Source organism: Heterodontus francisci, chromosome 31 (assembly GCF_036365525.1).
Source record: "Heterodontus francisci isolate sHetFra1 chromosome 31, sHetFra1.hap1, whole genome shotgun sequence".
Lineage (NCBI taxonomy): Eukaryota > Metazoa > Chordata > Chondrichthyes > Heterodontiformes > Heterodontidae > Heterodontus > Heterodontus francisci.
Window position 1 is genome coordinate 64,857,091 of NC_090401.1, and position 14,305 is coordinate 64,871,395.

Below are 14,305 nucleotides of genomic sequence, written 5' to 3' on the forward strand. Positions count from 1 at the left end.
AACTTCAACCAAGGACTGCAACAAGCTTGAGAAAGAGTAATATCTTGCCTCAAACTGTTCTACTTATCTCTTCTACTCTTTTCTGTCCCCATCTTGCATGTTTATATCGCATGCTATCGTGAACACGTCGTATATCGTATTAGAGTTAAGTTCAAGGTTTAATAAATGTCATCTTTCTGCTTTAAACCAAGGAAAGCCTGTTTGTGCTCAGTTATTTGCCTGATAATTGGAAACTGTGAACAGGATTTACAAAAATGGGAAGCTTAAAACAGTGTTTAAAATTAAACCCTGTTACAAGAAGACCAGGTGAAGACATCAAGAGACCCCTAGACACATTGCTCACCTGGTCATAACAGTATTATTAATTATTTAAATGCTAGCCATTGCCTGTCCATCATCATACCTTTTAATGCAGTTTCCCCAATCTACCACAGCCAACTTGCCCCTCATACCTTCGTAATTTCCTTTGTTTAGATTTAAGACCCTAGTTTCAAATTGAATTACATCACTTTCAAACTTAAATGTAAAAATCTATCATATTATGGTCACTTATCCCTCGCGGGTCATTTACAAGATTAATTACAGCTTTATCATTTCACAATACCAGATCTAAAATAGCCCGTTCTCTAGCTAATTTCTCAACATACTGTTCGAGAAAAGCATCGCGTGTACATTCCAGACATTTGTCCTCCACAGCATTAGTGCTAATTAGGTTTACCTAGTCTATATGTAGATTGAGGTCCCTCATGTTTACTGTATTACCTTTGTTACGACCAGCTGAGAAAGAGGTCTAGGGGTCCCTTTCAGCCTTCACCTAGTCTCACTTTAACAGGGTTTAATTTTAAACACACCATATGTTTTTAGCTCCCCGTTGGTGAATCCTTGTTCACTCTTAATATACTTATAGAATCTTTTAGGATTCTCCTTTATCTTATCTGCCAGGGAAATCTCATGGCCCCTTTTCGCCCTCCTAATTTCCTTAAGTGTACTCCTACATCCCTTATACTCCTCGAGGGACTCGCTTGATCCCCGCTGCCGATAACATGACATATGCCTCCTTCTTTGTCCTGACCAGACCCTCAATATCCCTAGTCAACCAAGGTTCCCTAAACTTGCCAGCCTTGCCCTTCCATCTAACAGGAACATGCCGGCCCTGAACTCTTCCTATCTCACTTTTAAAAGCCGCCCACTTGCCAGACGTCCCTTTACCTGTAAACAGCCTCTCCCATTCAACTTTTGAGTGTTCCTGTCGGATGCCACCGAAATCAGCCTTCCCCCAATTTAGGATTTCAACCCGAGGACCAGTCCTATCCTTTTCCATGACGATCTTGAAGCTAATAGAGTTATGGTCACTGGTCCCAAAGTGCTCCCCCACTGACACATCAACCACCTGCCCAGCCTCATTTCCTTAGAGGAGGTCGAGTGTCGCCCCTTCTCTAGTAGGGCCATCCACATACTGCTTCAGAAAACTATCCTGGACACACTTAACAAATTCTTCCCCATCTGATCCCTTAGCACTAAGGCAGTCCCAGTCAATATTAGGGAAGTTAAAATCACCTACCATTACAACTCTATAATTCCTACACCTATCTGTGATTTCCCTACATATATGCTCCTCCAATTTCCTCTGACTATTGGGGGGCCTATAGTATAATCCCATCAAAGTGATCATCCCTTTCTTATTTCTAAGTTCTACCCATATGGCCTCGCTGGACATTCCCTCCGGGATATCCTCTCTACGTACTGCCGTGATGTCCTCCCTGATCAATAGTGCAACTCCCCCTCCTCTCTTACCTCCACCTCCATCATGCCGGAAGCATCGGTAACCCAGAACATTGAGCTGCCAGTCCTGTCCTTCCCTCAACCACGTTTCCAAAAAAGCTATATCTATCACAATCCCATGTACCGATCCATGCTCTGAGTTCATCTGCCTTGCCTGTAAGGCATCTTGCATTAACGTAAATGCAGTTTAGCCTACCAGACCTTCCACGCTCTCTGTTCTGCCCCTGCCCGGCCTGCCTACTGGACTTGCTTGCTTTAACCTCTACATTTGCCTCAACTATCTCATCGGAAAGACTACTACTTTGGGTCCCACCCCCCCTGCCAGACTAGTTTAAACCCTCCCGAGTAGTACTAGCAAACCTCCCCGCAAGGATATTGGTCCCCTTCCAGTTCAGATGCGACCCGTCCCTCTTGTACAGGTCACCTCTGTACCAGAAGAGATCCCAATGATCCAAGTAGCTAAAGCCCTCCCGCCCACACCAGCTCTTCAGCCACGCATTCATTTGCCTTATCCCCCTATTCCTACCCTCACTAGCACGTGGAACAGGGAGTAATTAGGAAACACTAATTCACACAAAGGGTGGTAGAAGTTTGGAACACTCTTCCGCAAATGGCAATTGATGCTCAATTGTTAGCCAAAGGTATAATTTGCCACTTAAACTGCATTACTTATGCCCTACATTTATTTTGTGCAGAATTCTCCTGCATTTCAAAGTGCATAGTGCAACTGACAACTCAGGCACTGAAACTAAACTAATTAGGAAACTTCCTTTGATTCCCATTTCTTTAACTCAAGTGCTATATTAGAATAAACCTATCAAATACTACTGAATTTCTGAAAAAAAGTGCTGAATTTAATTTGTCCACAACTTGTATGTAAAGACAATAAACCACATTCCACACAATTATTCATACAAAATAAGGCACAGCAAAAGTAATGAGATACCATTCTCAGCATATTTTAGAAAGAAATTAAATTGGCAATTATTAGATGAAAAATGGATGAGATGCTTCAAGTTCCATTCCAATCAATTAGATCACAAATCAATGAAATGTTTAAGAATTAAAGCTCAGCTTAGCCATGATTTTCTATGCTGGAATGCAATAAAAATTTAGCATTCCAAACAAAATCCCCTCTTATTTCCAGCCTCCAAGCTGGCTTTGTTTTACATGTATATATATTATTGTTCCTTTCAGATATTTTACCATCACATCCTGATCAGAGAACGCCTCTATGCTGATGATGCTGCACGAGGCGCTCAGATGGAAACTCAGCTACAGACCCATGGACCGTCTCTCCCATGCCTGTAACTTGTTCTCCTTGACTATAAGCGTCATAGTCATGGGACAAGGTGTTGCATCTCTGCCCCTGATCACACTAACATCCCACTGGAAACAGTTAGCAAATTCGGCTACGTTCGGCCCACGGTGACAGACAATCTGTCCCTTGATGCATAGCTCAATACATGCATGGAGAAAGCAGCTACCCCCTCTGGCCGACTTGTGAAACACACATGTAATAACACCAAGCTGACCCTTGGGATCAAGCTGACTGTTTAAGGCCTGTGTTCTCAGCACCTTGCTGTATGGCTGTGAAATATGAAATATACAGCTACAAGGAAAAGCAGCTCAATAATTTCCATCTTTGCTGTCTGCGGTGCATTATGGGTATATCCTGGCAGGACAAAATCACAAATGGGGTAGCCCTCTCAAAGGCAGAGCTCCCAAGTACGTTGGCACTAAGCAAACAGGCTTTGGTGGAGGACACATCCACAGGATGGAAGATGGTCACATACCCAAGGACCTTTTGTATTTTTTTTTTAAATTCGTTCATGGGATATGGACATTGCTGACAAGGCCAGCATTTATTGCCCATCCCCAATTGTCCTCGAGAAGGTGTGGCGAGCTGCCTTCTTGAACCACTGCAGTCCATGTGGGGTAAGTAGACCAACAGTGCTGTTAGGAATGGAGTTCCAGGATTTTGACCCAACAACAGTGAAGGAATGGCGATATAGTTCCAAGTCAGGATCGTGTGGGCTTGGAGGGGAACTTGCAGGTGGTGGTGTTGCCATGTATTTGCTGCCCTTGTCCTTCTAGGTGGTAGTGGTTGTGGGTTTGGAAGATGCTGTCAAAGGAGCCTTGGTGCATTGCTGCAGTGCATCTCGTAGATGGTACATGCTGCTGCCACTGTGCGTCGGTGGGGAAGGGAGTGAATGTTTGTGGATGGGGTGCCAATCAAGTAGGCTGCTTTTCCTGGATGGTGTCAAGCTTCTTGAGTGTTGTTGGAGCTGCACTCATCCAGGCAAGTGGACAGCATTCCACCAAACTCCTGACTTGTGCCTTGTAGATGGTGGACAGGCTTTGGGGAGTCAGGAGGTGAGTTACTCGCCGCAGGATTCCTAGCCTCTGATCTGCTCTCGTAGCCACGGTATTTATATGGCTACTCCAGTTCAGTTTCTGGTCGATGGTACCCCCAGGATGTTGATCATGGGGGAGTCAGTGATTGTAATTCCATTGAATATCAAGGGGGTATGGTGAGGTAGCCAGGGCCAGACAACCAGTGAGGCACCCAAAGCTTCACTTCAAGGATGCTTACAAGTGTGAAACAGGGGCCCTAAATGTCAACTATTGCACTGGTGGGTCACCAGCTGGCAAAAGAGGGAAATGGTGACACATCCTGTGGACTTGTATGCAGTACCAAGATGACCAGATGCTACAGCAGCTTGGCAACAGGTGCCAACGTCAAAAACAACTCAATGCCACCTGGCAGCTTCATGTGCAGCACTTGTGGCAGAACCTGCCCCTCAAGGTTTGGCCTTCACAACCATCAACAAAGGTGCACCAAGAGAAGACACCCCACTTAAATGGATTGTTTGCTGCGTGTCCATCATCTTTCGTAGATGGAAGGATGCCAACCACATTTAAGTCCCAATTATGCATACAGAAATCAAAAGTTAGTATCCTACTTCAAATTACTGTCATAATTTTCAGGTTCTGGGAAATATTCTACAGGTTTTTAATATCCAAACAAGCAACCAAACTCAACTTCCTGACTTACCTAGTCTGTGTTCTGTAGATCTTTACATTGGTTTCGCAATGAAAAACTAACCAAAACTAGTAATCTAATATGGAGCCAAGTGGCATAATACAGAAGAGTACCAAAAACATAACCATGAAATGACCAGTTTGGAGGCTTGCCATCACCAACTCAGCTAGGTTATCTTAATAGGTAGTTGTTGGTGCACTTGGTATTCTTTATCTCTTCTGTAACCAAGTTCCTCGGCTAAAATCAGGATATACAAGTCAGACAGCTTTTTTAAAATTAACGCTGACAACTTACGGATTTTGAGTAGAGAATTGAGGTTTCTAGTTATCTAGATTAGCTTCGATTTATTTGAAGCAACACAGAAAACTAAGAACATTTAGTCTATCCAGGTTCTCTGGAATATATTTCCAATAGCCATGCACCAATGCCACATTTGTTCTCACATTCTAAATGAAGATTTATATGCTGTGCAAGGTCAATGGCCATCATTTTCCCTTGAACCTTGTCAGAAATGCTGTAGCGTTACTGCAATTAGTCTGAATTAGGTTATGTCAAATTAATACACACTTTTTTTGCTTAAGGCGTGTACAGTTTTGAAAGCAGCAATGATTTACCCAGAAATTAATCTAATCATGTCAGGGAGGTTAGATTTTGTGGTAAAGATTCTACTCGAGCAACTAACAGAATATTATCAAAGACAGAAGGAAAAAGTTCAAGTTTATGCAATCAAATGTACAAGTGTATAAAACCATTAAACACCCCTCAAATACAGCCAGATTTACCCAGCAGAGCTCTTAACCCATCTGTGTTAATGCACAGGTTTTCCAAATATAAGAGAGATAGAAAATAAGGCGTCCTCCTAGCTGTGAAGAATTACTCATGCACTAATATTACCATCGGATTCATATTACGGTCCCTTCATCGTTACTGGATCAAAATCCCTATCAAACAGCATTTTGGGTGTACCTTGAGCACATGACTGCAGCAGTTCAAGAAGGCCCACTGCCACCCTATCGAGGGCAACTAGGGATGGGCAATAAATTCTGGCCCTTTGAGTGATGCCCACTCCTAAAGACTGCTATAAAGAAACTGTCTGTATGATCAAGTAGATATGAAATATTCCATGGCACTTTTTTCCCAAAGAAAAGCAAATTCTTTTGGTATCCTGGCCAACATTCATTCCTCAACCAACATCAAAAAAAAAGAGGTTAACTGTCATTCATCTCAGGGACCTTACTGTGTTAACTGGCTGCTTGCACTTGCCTACATAACAGAGAGTACACTTCAAAAGCAACTGATTGGCTGTGAAGTGCTTTGTGAGGTCATGAGGACATAAACAATGCAAGTTTTGCTTTATTTAAATAAACTAGATCATGTTATCCTCCCAATGTACTTTGCATTGTGATTCATTGAAACACACATTAATAGCCTGATAAAACTACACAAATAGGTTCCAATTTTCTTTTTAACAGTTTACATTTTCAATCAACCAAGTCCCACTCTCTTGGTATTCAAGCAGATTAAATAATCAGTCACTCTGCTATAGCAACAACAATCCAACGTAACCCAAGTCCAGAGCGAGGTGTGCATTACTTCATAAGTGATGTAATTTAATCACTCTTTTGCAAAGAAAATCATGGTAGGCCACTGCAAGTGACTCCATTAATGATCCTCAAAAAGCCTTACGCATTTAAATTTGCCATGATCATTTAAAACTTAAATGGACCAAATATTAACAGATTCATTTTTAATTATTTAACACCAATTCTCTGAAAAATCAAGTTATATTTTTAATCTGTCTTTAACGATGTCAATTTCAGTCATGAAAACAATACTGGTTTTCAGTGAAAGGAGGAGCTACTAACTGAGCCATAGCTGACAGATACAAATTCTACGGCACACTTTTAATGTTTTTTTGAGAGTGAGAAGAGGGCAGTTATCATCAAATTAGCTACTAGAACTGAAGTAACCTCTCTACAGCATCAATCCTTATGCCTCCTGATGGATTATGCTCATACTCCTACATTGCAAATAGTAAGTGGATAGTGAGCTACCTAGACCAACGCTCCATGTAGTTGGACCGTGCCGTACCACCTATCCTTCGTGGAGCAGTTTCTGCGGGAAAACACCTTTGACCACCGGTCCATCAGGCAGTGGTCTGCACGGAATGTCCTCAAGGCCCTACGGGAAAAGGAGACGGGGGATCCTATCGGATGGTTCCCCGAGCAGACCGCCAGTCATTTGGCGGAATGCCTCATCACCAGAACTTTCAAACAAGCACCAAGATGTAGCTTGGCTGGTGGTGAGAAGGGCCCTCCCCGTCAGATCCTTCCTGCACGCCCGAAGTCTCGCCCCCTCCGCGCAATGCCCCCGCGGTGGCTGTGTTGGGGAAGAGATGGTTGCCCACCTCCTCCTGGAATGTGTCTTTGCAAAGCAGGTGTGGAAAGAGATGCAGTGGTTTTTGTCGAGGTTCATCCCAAGCAGCTCTGTAACACAGGAGTCTGTGCTCTACGGGCTGTTCCCAGGGACGCACACCGAGAAACACATCAACTGCTGCTGGAGGACTATCAATTCGGTGAAAGACGCCCTTTGGTCTGCCCGAAACTTGCTGGTGTTCCAGCACAAAGAGTTGTCCACGACCGAATGTTGCAGACTGGCACATTCCAAAGTCCAGGACTACGTGCTGAGGGACGCACTAAAGCTTGGGGCAGCCGCATCAAAGGCTCAATGGGGAAAGACCACAGTGTAAGGTCCCCCCACCAAGCTGAACTGAGGGGCTGGATCCATGGGGAACCCCTCGAACAGTATCGGGAAAATTTTGCGTGCTGAAAAATGTAAAAATGTATATGGCATGACAAATGTGAAATGGAAGGGTTGTGAAGCAACTCATGATTGTAATGAAGGAACCTGATCTCCCTTGCAATATTTGTATTTTTTGGTGCTGTTTGAAACTGTTTGGAAAAGTATTTTTCACAGATTTTTATGAATAAAGTATATTTTGGAAAAAAAACAAATCCTCTTACAATTTGTTTTTTAACCTGCATTTTAGAAAGTAAAGGCACAGCAGGGTACCTCAGCCCTACGGAATACATATCCTGTGCCATGTGAAATCTTGGATGCTTCTCACGGCCTGGATGACCACATGCACAGGAAATGTCAGGTAGAGCAGTTCAAGCTCCGAACTGCAGAGATTGAGCAGCAGCTGGAGACATTACGGTGCATCCATGAGGTTGAGAGTTTTGTGGATAGCACGTTGTTGGAGGTGGTCACCCCACAGCTTGGGAGAGTGCAGGCAGAGAGGGAATGGGTGACCACCAGGCAGTCAAGGAAGACTACAAAAACAAGAAATGCTGGATTCACTCAGCAGGTCTGGCAGCATCTGTGGAAAGAGAAGCAGAGTTAGGGTTCCGAAGAAGGGTCACTGACCCGAAACGTTAACTCTGCTTCTCTTTCCACAGATGCTGCCAGACCTGCTGAGTGAATCCAGCATTTCTTGTTTTTGTTTCAGATTTCCAGCATCCGCAGTATTTTGCTTTTAGTCAAGGAAGACTAGGCAGGTAGTGCAGGAGTCCCCGGGGTGCATCGCGCTCTCCAACTGCTATTCAGTTCTGAATGTTGACAAGGGCAATTAGGGATGGGCAATAAATGCTGACGTAGCCAGCGATGTCCACATTCCCCCGAACAAATAAAAAAATGTGATGGTTCCTCTGGGGAATGCAGGCAGAGCCAAGTCCACCAGCATCATGGGTAGCACAGCAGGGAGGAAGCAGCGTGTAAGAGCAATAGTGGTAGGCTATTCGATAGCGCGGGGAACAGGCAGGCGCTTCTGCGGCCGCAGACATGACTCCAGAATGGCACCTCCCTGGTGCCAGGGCCAAGGGCGTCACTGAACGGCTACAGGACATTCTGTTGTGGGGGGGGGGTGCTGAACAGCCAGAGGTCATGGTCCATATCAGCATCAATGACATAGGCAGAAAGAGGGATGTTCCTGCAGGCAAAGTTTAGGGAACTAAAAAAAAGAGATGGAAAAGCAGGGCGTTAAAAGGTAGTAATCTCCGGATTATTTCCAATGCCATGTGCTAGTGAGTACTGAAATAGGAAGATAGAGCTGATGAATACATGATCGGAAAGATGATGCAGGAGGGAAGGCTTTAGATTCCCGAAGCATTGGGACTGCTTCTGGGGGAGGTGGGACCTATACAAGCTAGACAGGTTGTACCTCAACAGGACCAGGACTCACAGGGGATTTTGCTAGCGCTGTTGGGGGGGGTTTAAACTAGCTTGGAAAGGGAACGAGTACCTGACAGTAAATTCAGAAGACAGAAAAGTTGGAAATAGAACGCAGAAAATTAGTAAGCGTGTTTGGAAGGCAAAGGAAACAAAGGCTGGAAAATAGACAACAGGGAGTTTGACAGTGCTAAATAGTATTACTTCAATGCAATAAGTCTAGCAAATAAGGCAGATCAGCTGAGAGCACAGATTGACACATGGGAGTATGATATTTTAGCTGTTAGGAGAACTTATTTGCCAGTGCGTAGCAAGCACAAGAGAGGGGGCTGTTCTAGACTTTGTTTTAGGGAATGAAGCTGGGCAGGTGAAAGGGGTTTCAATTGGGGAGCACTCTGGTGGAAGTGATCCTAATTCAGTTATATTTAAGGTAGTTATGGAAAAGGATAAAGACAGTCCAGGAATAACATCTCTCAATTGGGGAAAAGCTCATTTTTACTAAACAGGGATGTGATTTAGCTAAAGTGGACTGGAAACAGCTATTTGAAGGTAAATCAGTGCCAGATCTGTGGGAGGCATTCAAGAGATAGCAAGGGTTCAGAGGAAGCATGTCCCCTTAAAGAAAAAGGGTGAGACTTACAAATCCAGAGTCCCCTGCATATTAAGAGGCTTAAAGGAGAGGATAAAGAATAAAAGGGAAACTTATGACAGATACCGAGGTCTCAATACTGCAGAAAACCTAGAGGGTTATAAAACGTGTAGGGGCGAAATTTAAAAAATTAGGAAAGCAAAAAGAGGACATGAAAAAATGTTGGCAATTAAAATTGAGGGAAACAAAGATTTTTAATAAATACATAGAAAACAAGAGGATAACAAAAGGAAGATTAGGACCTATTATGGACCATAAGGGTAATCGGTGTGTGAAACACAGGACATGGGTATGGTTCTTAATGAATTCTATGTGACAGTTTTCATAAAAAAGAGAGGGATGATACAAACATTGCAATCCTGCAGAAGGAGTGTAAGATATTAGGAGAAATTAACATAGTGAGAAAGGAAGTATTGAGGGGTTTAACATCTCTGAAAGTGGATAAATCCCCAGGCCCAGATGAAACACATCCTAGGATGTTAAGGGAAGCAAGAAAAGAAATAACAGAGGTGCTGACCATCATTTTCCAATCCTCTCTGGCTACAGGTGTGGTGCCAAAGGACTGCTAACATTGTACCATTGTTTAAAAAGGGAGAAAGGGACAGAATGAATAATTAAAGGCCAATCAGCCTAACCTCAGTGGTGGAGAAATTAGTGGAAGAAATTCTGAGGAACCGGATAAATCTTTATCGAGAAAGATATCAAAGAAAGTCAGCACGGATTTGTTAAGGGAAAGTTGTGTCTGAATAACATGACAATTTTTTGAGGAGATAAGGGTAGTGTATTTGACATATTCTATATGGATTTTAGCAAGACTTTTGATAAGATCCCACATGGCAGACTGGTCACAAAAGTAAAAGCCCATGGGATCCAAGGCAAAGTGACAAGTTGAATCTAAATTTGGCTCAAGGGCAGGAAGCAAAGGGTATGACTGATGGATGTTTTTGTGACTGGAAGGCTGTTCCTGGAAGGGGCTCCACAGGACTCAGTATTAAGTCCCTTGCTTTTGGTGTATATATAACAATAATTGGGGGTATGATTAAGATGTTTGTAGATGATACAAAAATTGACCGTGATTGATAAAGAAGGAAAAAAAGTGTGGATTGCAGGAAGGTATCAATGGACAAATCAGGTGGATGGAAAGGGAGTTCAATCCAGAGCAGTGTGATGTAATGCATTTGGGGAGGCTAACAAAGAAAGGGAATACACAATAAATGGTAGGATATGGAGAAGTGTAGAGGAACAGAGGGACCTCGGAGTCCACGTCCACAGATCCCTGAAGAAAGCTGGACAGGTAGATAAGGTGATCAAGTAGGCAAATGGGATACTTACCTTTATTAGCCGAGGCACAGAATATGACAGCAGGGAGATTACAGTGGAACTGTATAAAACACTGGTTAGGCCACAACTGGAATGCTGTGTGCATTTCTGGTCACCCCATTATAGGAAATCCATGATTACACTAGAGAGGGTACAAAGGAGATTTACGAGGATGGCGCCTGGACTGGTGAATTTTAGTTATGAGGAAAGATTGGATAGGCTAGGGATGTTTACTTTGGAATAAAGCAGACTGAGGGAGACCTAATTGAAGTATATAAAATTATGAGGAGCCAAGATATACTGGATAGGAAGGCCCTATCCCCCTTGATTAAGAAGTCCATTAGCAGGGGATGTAGATTTAGGGCAAGAGGTAGGAGGTTTAAAGGGAATTCAAGGGGAAACTCTTTCCCCCCGCCCCCCATAGGATGGTGGCCATCTGGAACTCACTGCCTGAAAAAAGGTGGTAGACACAAAAACCCTCATAGCATTTAAAAAGTACTTGGATATGCACTTGAAGTGTTGTAACCAACAAGGCTACAGATCAAAAGCCAGAAAGTGGGATTAGGCTGGGTGGATACTTGTCTGGCCGTGTGGACACATGGATCGAATGGCCTCCTTCCATGCTGTAAATTTCAATGATTTTCTTCAGAGCTTCAATAATCTCAACTAAATTTAATTAAGTGAAATTATAGCAAGGTAATCAATTCAAATTATAGAACAGCAAATTGTTGGTGGATTCCTCTTTGCATTTCAACCACAAAGTTGCTAATTTTGTACAGATCCAATTGTTCTATCCCAAAATAACAACTTGCTTAAAAAGTTTAGTGTTACCAGTGAACATTTTTGATTCCTGAACAAAGCAGAAACCTATGGCTTCCAAATTTTATTCAAAGCCCAAAATACATTATCGGCTGCCCATTTAAGTTTACACAGAGTAGGGGAAAGACAAAAGATAAAATGGTTAAGAAAAGATTTTTAATTTTGAATGTGCTTTAATACAATGCAGAAATAAATTTTTAAGTAAGTAATTTTCTCAAAATAGCATCTAAAATTTTTTAAATAATTAAAAAATGTACCAAAATTAAACTGAAGAAAATATTTTCGAATCATCTGGCAAACATGGCTTCCAATTCAAATTATATTACTTAATGCAAAAATAAACTGCACTTTTTGCTATTGTTGCATTTCTGTAGTTGCATTTAGCAATGCATAAAAATCAATTTATAGAAAAATGAAAATATGCAAATACATTCCATTTTTAACAAAATATCCCAAGATGTGTTAGACCTCCTTCATCAAGATGGAGAGTGACATAGTTGATTCTGAGACTAGGGTCCTGAATCTTAATAAACTACGAAGGTATGAGGCGCAAGTTTGCTATGACGGATTGGGAAACGTTACTTAAAGGGATGACGGTGGATAGGCAATGGCAAACATTCAAAGAGTGCATGGATGAACTGCAACAATTGTTTACTCCTGTCTGTTGCAAAAGTAAAACAGGAAAGGTAGCCAAACCATGACTTACTAGGGAAATTAGAGATAGCATTAGATCCAAGGAAGAGGCATACAAATTCGCCAGAAAAAACAACAGACTTGAGGATTGGGAGCAGTTTAGGATTCAGCAAAGGAAGACCAAGGGATTGATTAAGAAGGGGAAAATAGTACGAGAGCAAACTTGCGGGGAACATAAAAACGGACTAATAGTTTCTACAGGTATGTGAGGAGAAAAAGATTGGTGAAGACAAATGTAGGACCCCTACAGTCAGAAACAGGGGAATTTATTATGGGGAACAAAGAAGTGGCTGACCAACTAAATGCATACTTTGATTCCGTCTTCACAAAGGAGGACACAAATATCATACCAGAAATGTTGGAGAACACAGGGTTTAGTGAGAGGGAGGAAGTGAAGGAAATCAGTATTAGTAGAGAAATAGTGTAGGGGAAATTGATGGGGTTGAAGGCCGGTAAATCCCGAGGGCCTGATAATCTACATCCCAGAGTATGTAAGGAAGTGGCCCTAGAAATAGTGGATGCCTTGGTGGTCATCTTCCAAGATTCTATAGACTCTGGAACAGTTCCTACAGATTGGAGGGTAGCTAATGTAACCCCACTATTTAAAAAGGGAGGTAGAGAGAAAACAGGGAAATATAGACCAGTCAGCCTGACGTCGGTAATGGGGAAAATTCTAGAGTCCATTATAAAAGATTTTATAGCAGAGCACTTGGAGAACAGTGGTAGAATCGGACAGTGTCAGTGTGGATTTACGAAAGGGAAATCATGCTAGACAAATCTACTAGAATTCTTCGAGGATGTAACTAGTAGAGTTGAGGAGGGGCAGCCAGTGGATGTGGTTTACTTGGACTTTCAGAAGGCTTTCAACAAAGTCCCACATAAGAGATTAGCATGTAAAATTAAAGCGCATGGGTTTGGGGGGGTAGTGTATTGCGAGAGATAGAAAATTGTTTGGCAGACAGTAAACAAAGAGTAGGAATAAACAGGTCTTTTTCCGAATGGCAGGCAGTGACTAGTGGGGTACCGCAGGGATCGGTGCTAGGACCCCAGCTATTTACAATATATATTAATGATTTAGATGAGGGAACTAAATGTAACATCTCCAAATTTGCAGATGACACAAAACTGGGTGGGAGGGTGAGTCGTGAGGAGGATGCAGAGAGGCTTCAGGGTGACTTGGACAAGTTAAGTGAGTGGGCAAATGCATGGCAGATGCAGTATAACGTGGATAAATGTGAGGTTATCCACTTTGGTAGCAAAAACAGGAAGGCAGATTATCTGAACGGCTATAAACTGAGAGAGGGGAATATGCAGTGAGACCTGGGTGTCCTCGTACACCAGTCGCTGAAGTTAAGCATGCAGGTGCAACAGGCGGTAAAAAAGGCAAATGGTATGTTGGCCTTCAAAGCGAGATGATTCGAGTACAGCAGCAGGGATGTCTTGCTGCAATTATACAGGGCCTTGGTGAGGCCACACCTGGAATATTGTGCGCAGTTTTGGTCTCCTTATTTGAGGAAGGATGTTCTTGCTATAGAGGGAGTGCAGCGAAGGTTTACCAGACTGATTCCTGGGATAGCAGGTCTGACGTATGAGGAGAGATTGAGTCGGTTAGGACTATATTCGCTGGCGTTCAGAAGAGTGAGGGGGGAATCCCATAGAAACCTATAAAATTCTAACAAGACTTGACAGGATAGATGCAGGAGGATGTTCCCGATAGTGGGGGCGGGGGGGGGGTGGGGGGGGAGTCCAGAACCAGGGGTCATAGTGTA

General features: G+C 42.9%; 1 protein-coding gene across 9 annotated transcripts in view; it reads right to left on the reverse strand.

Annotated features, from left to right (window-relative positions):
* The window catches only part of LOC137347346 (importin subunit alpha-7), a 238,812-nt gene that overhangs the window by 209,008 nt on the left and 15,499 nt on the right, over window positions 1-14,305 (reverse strand). The gene's annotated exons all lie outside the window — the stretch shown is intronic.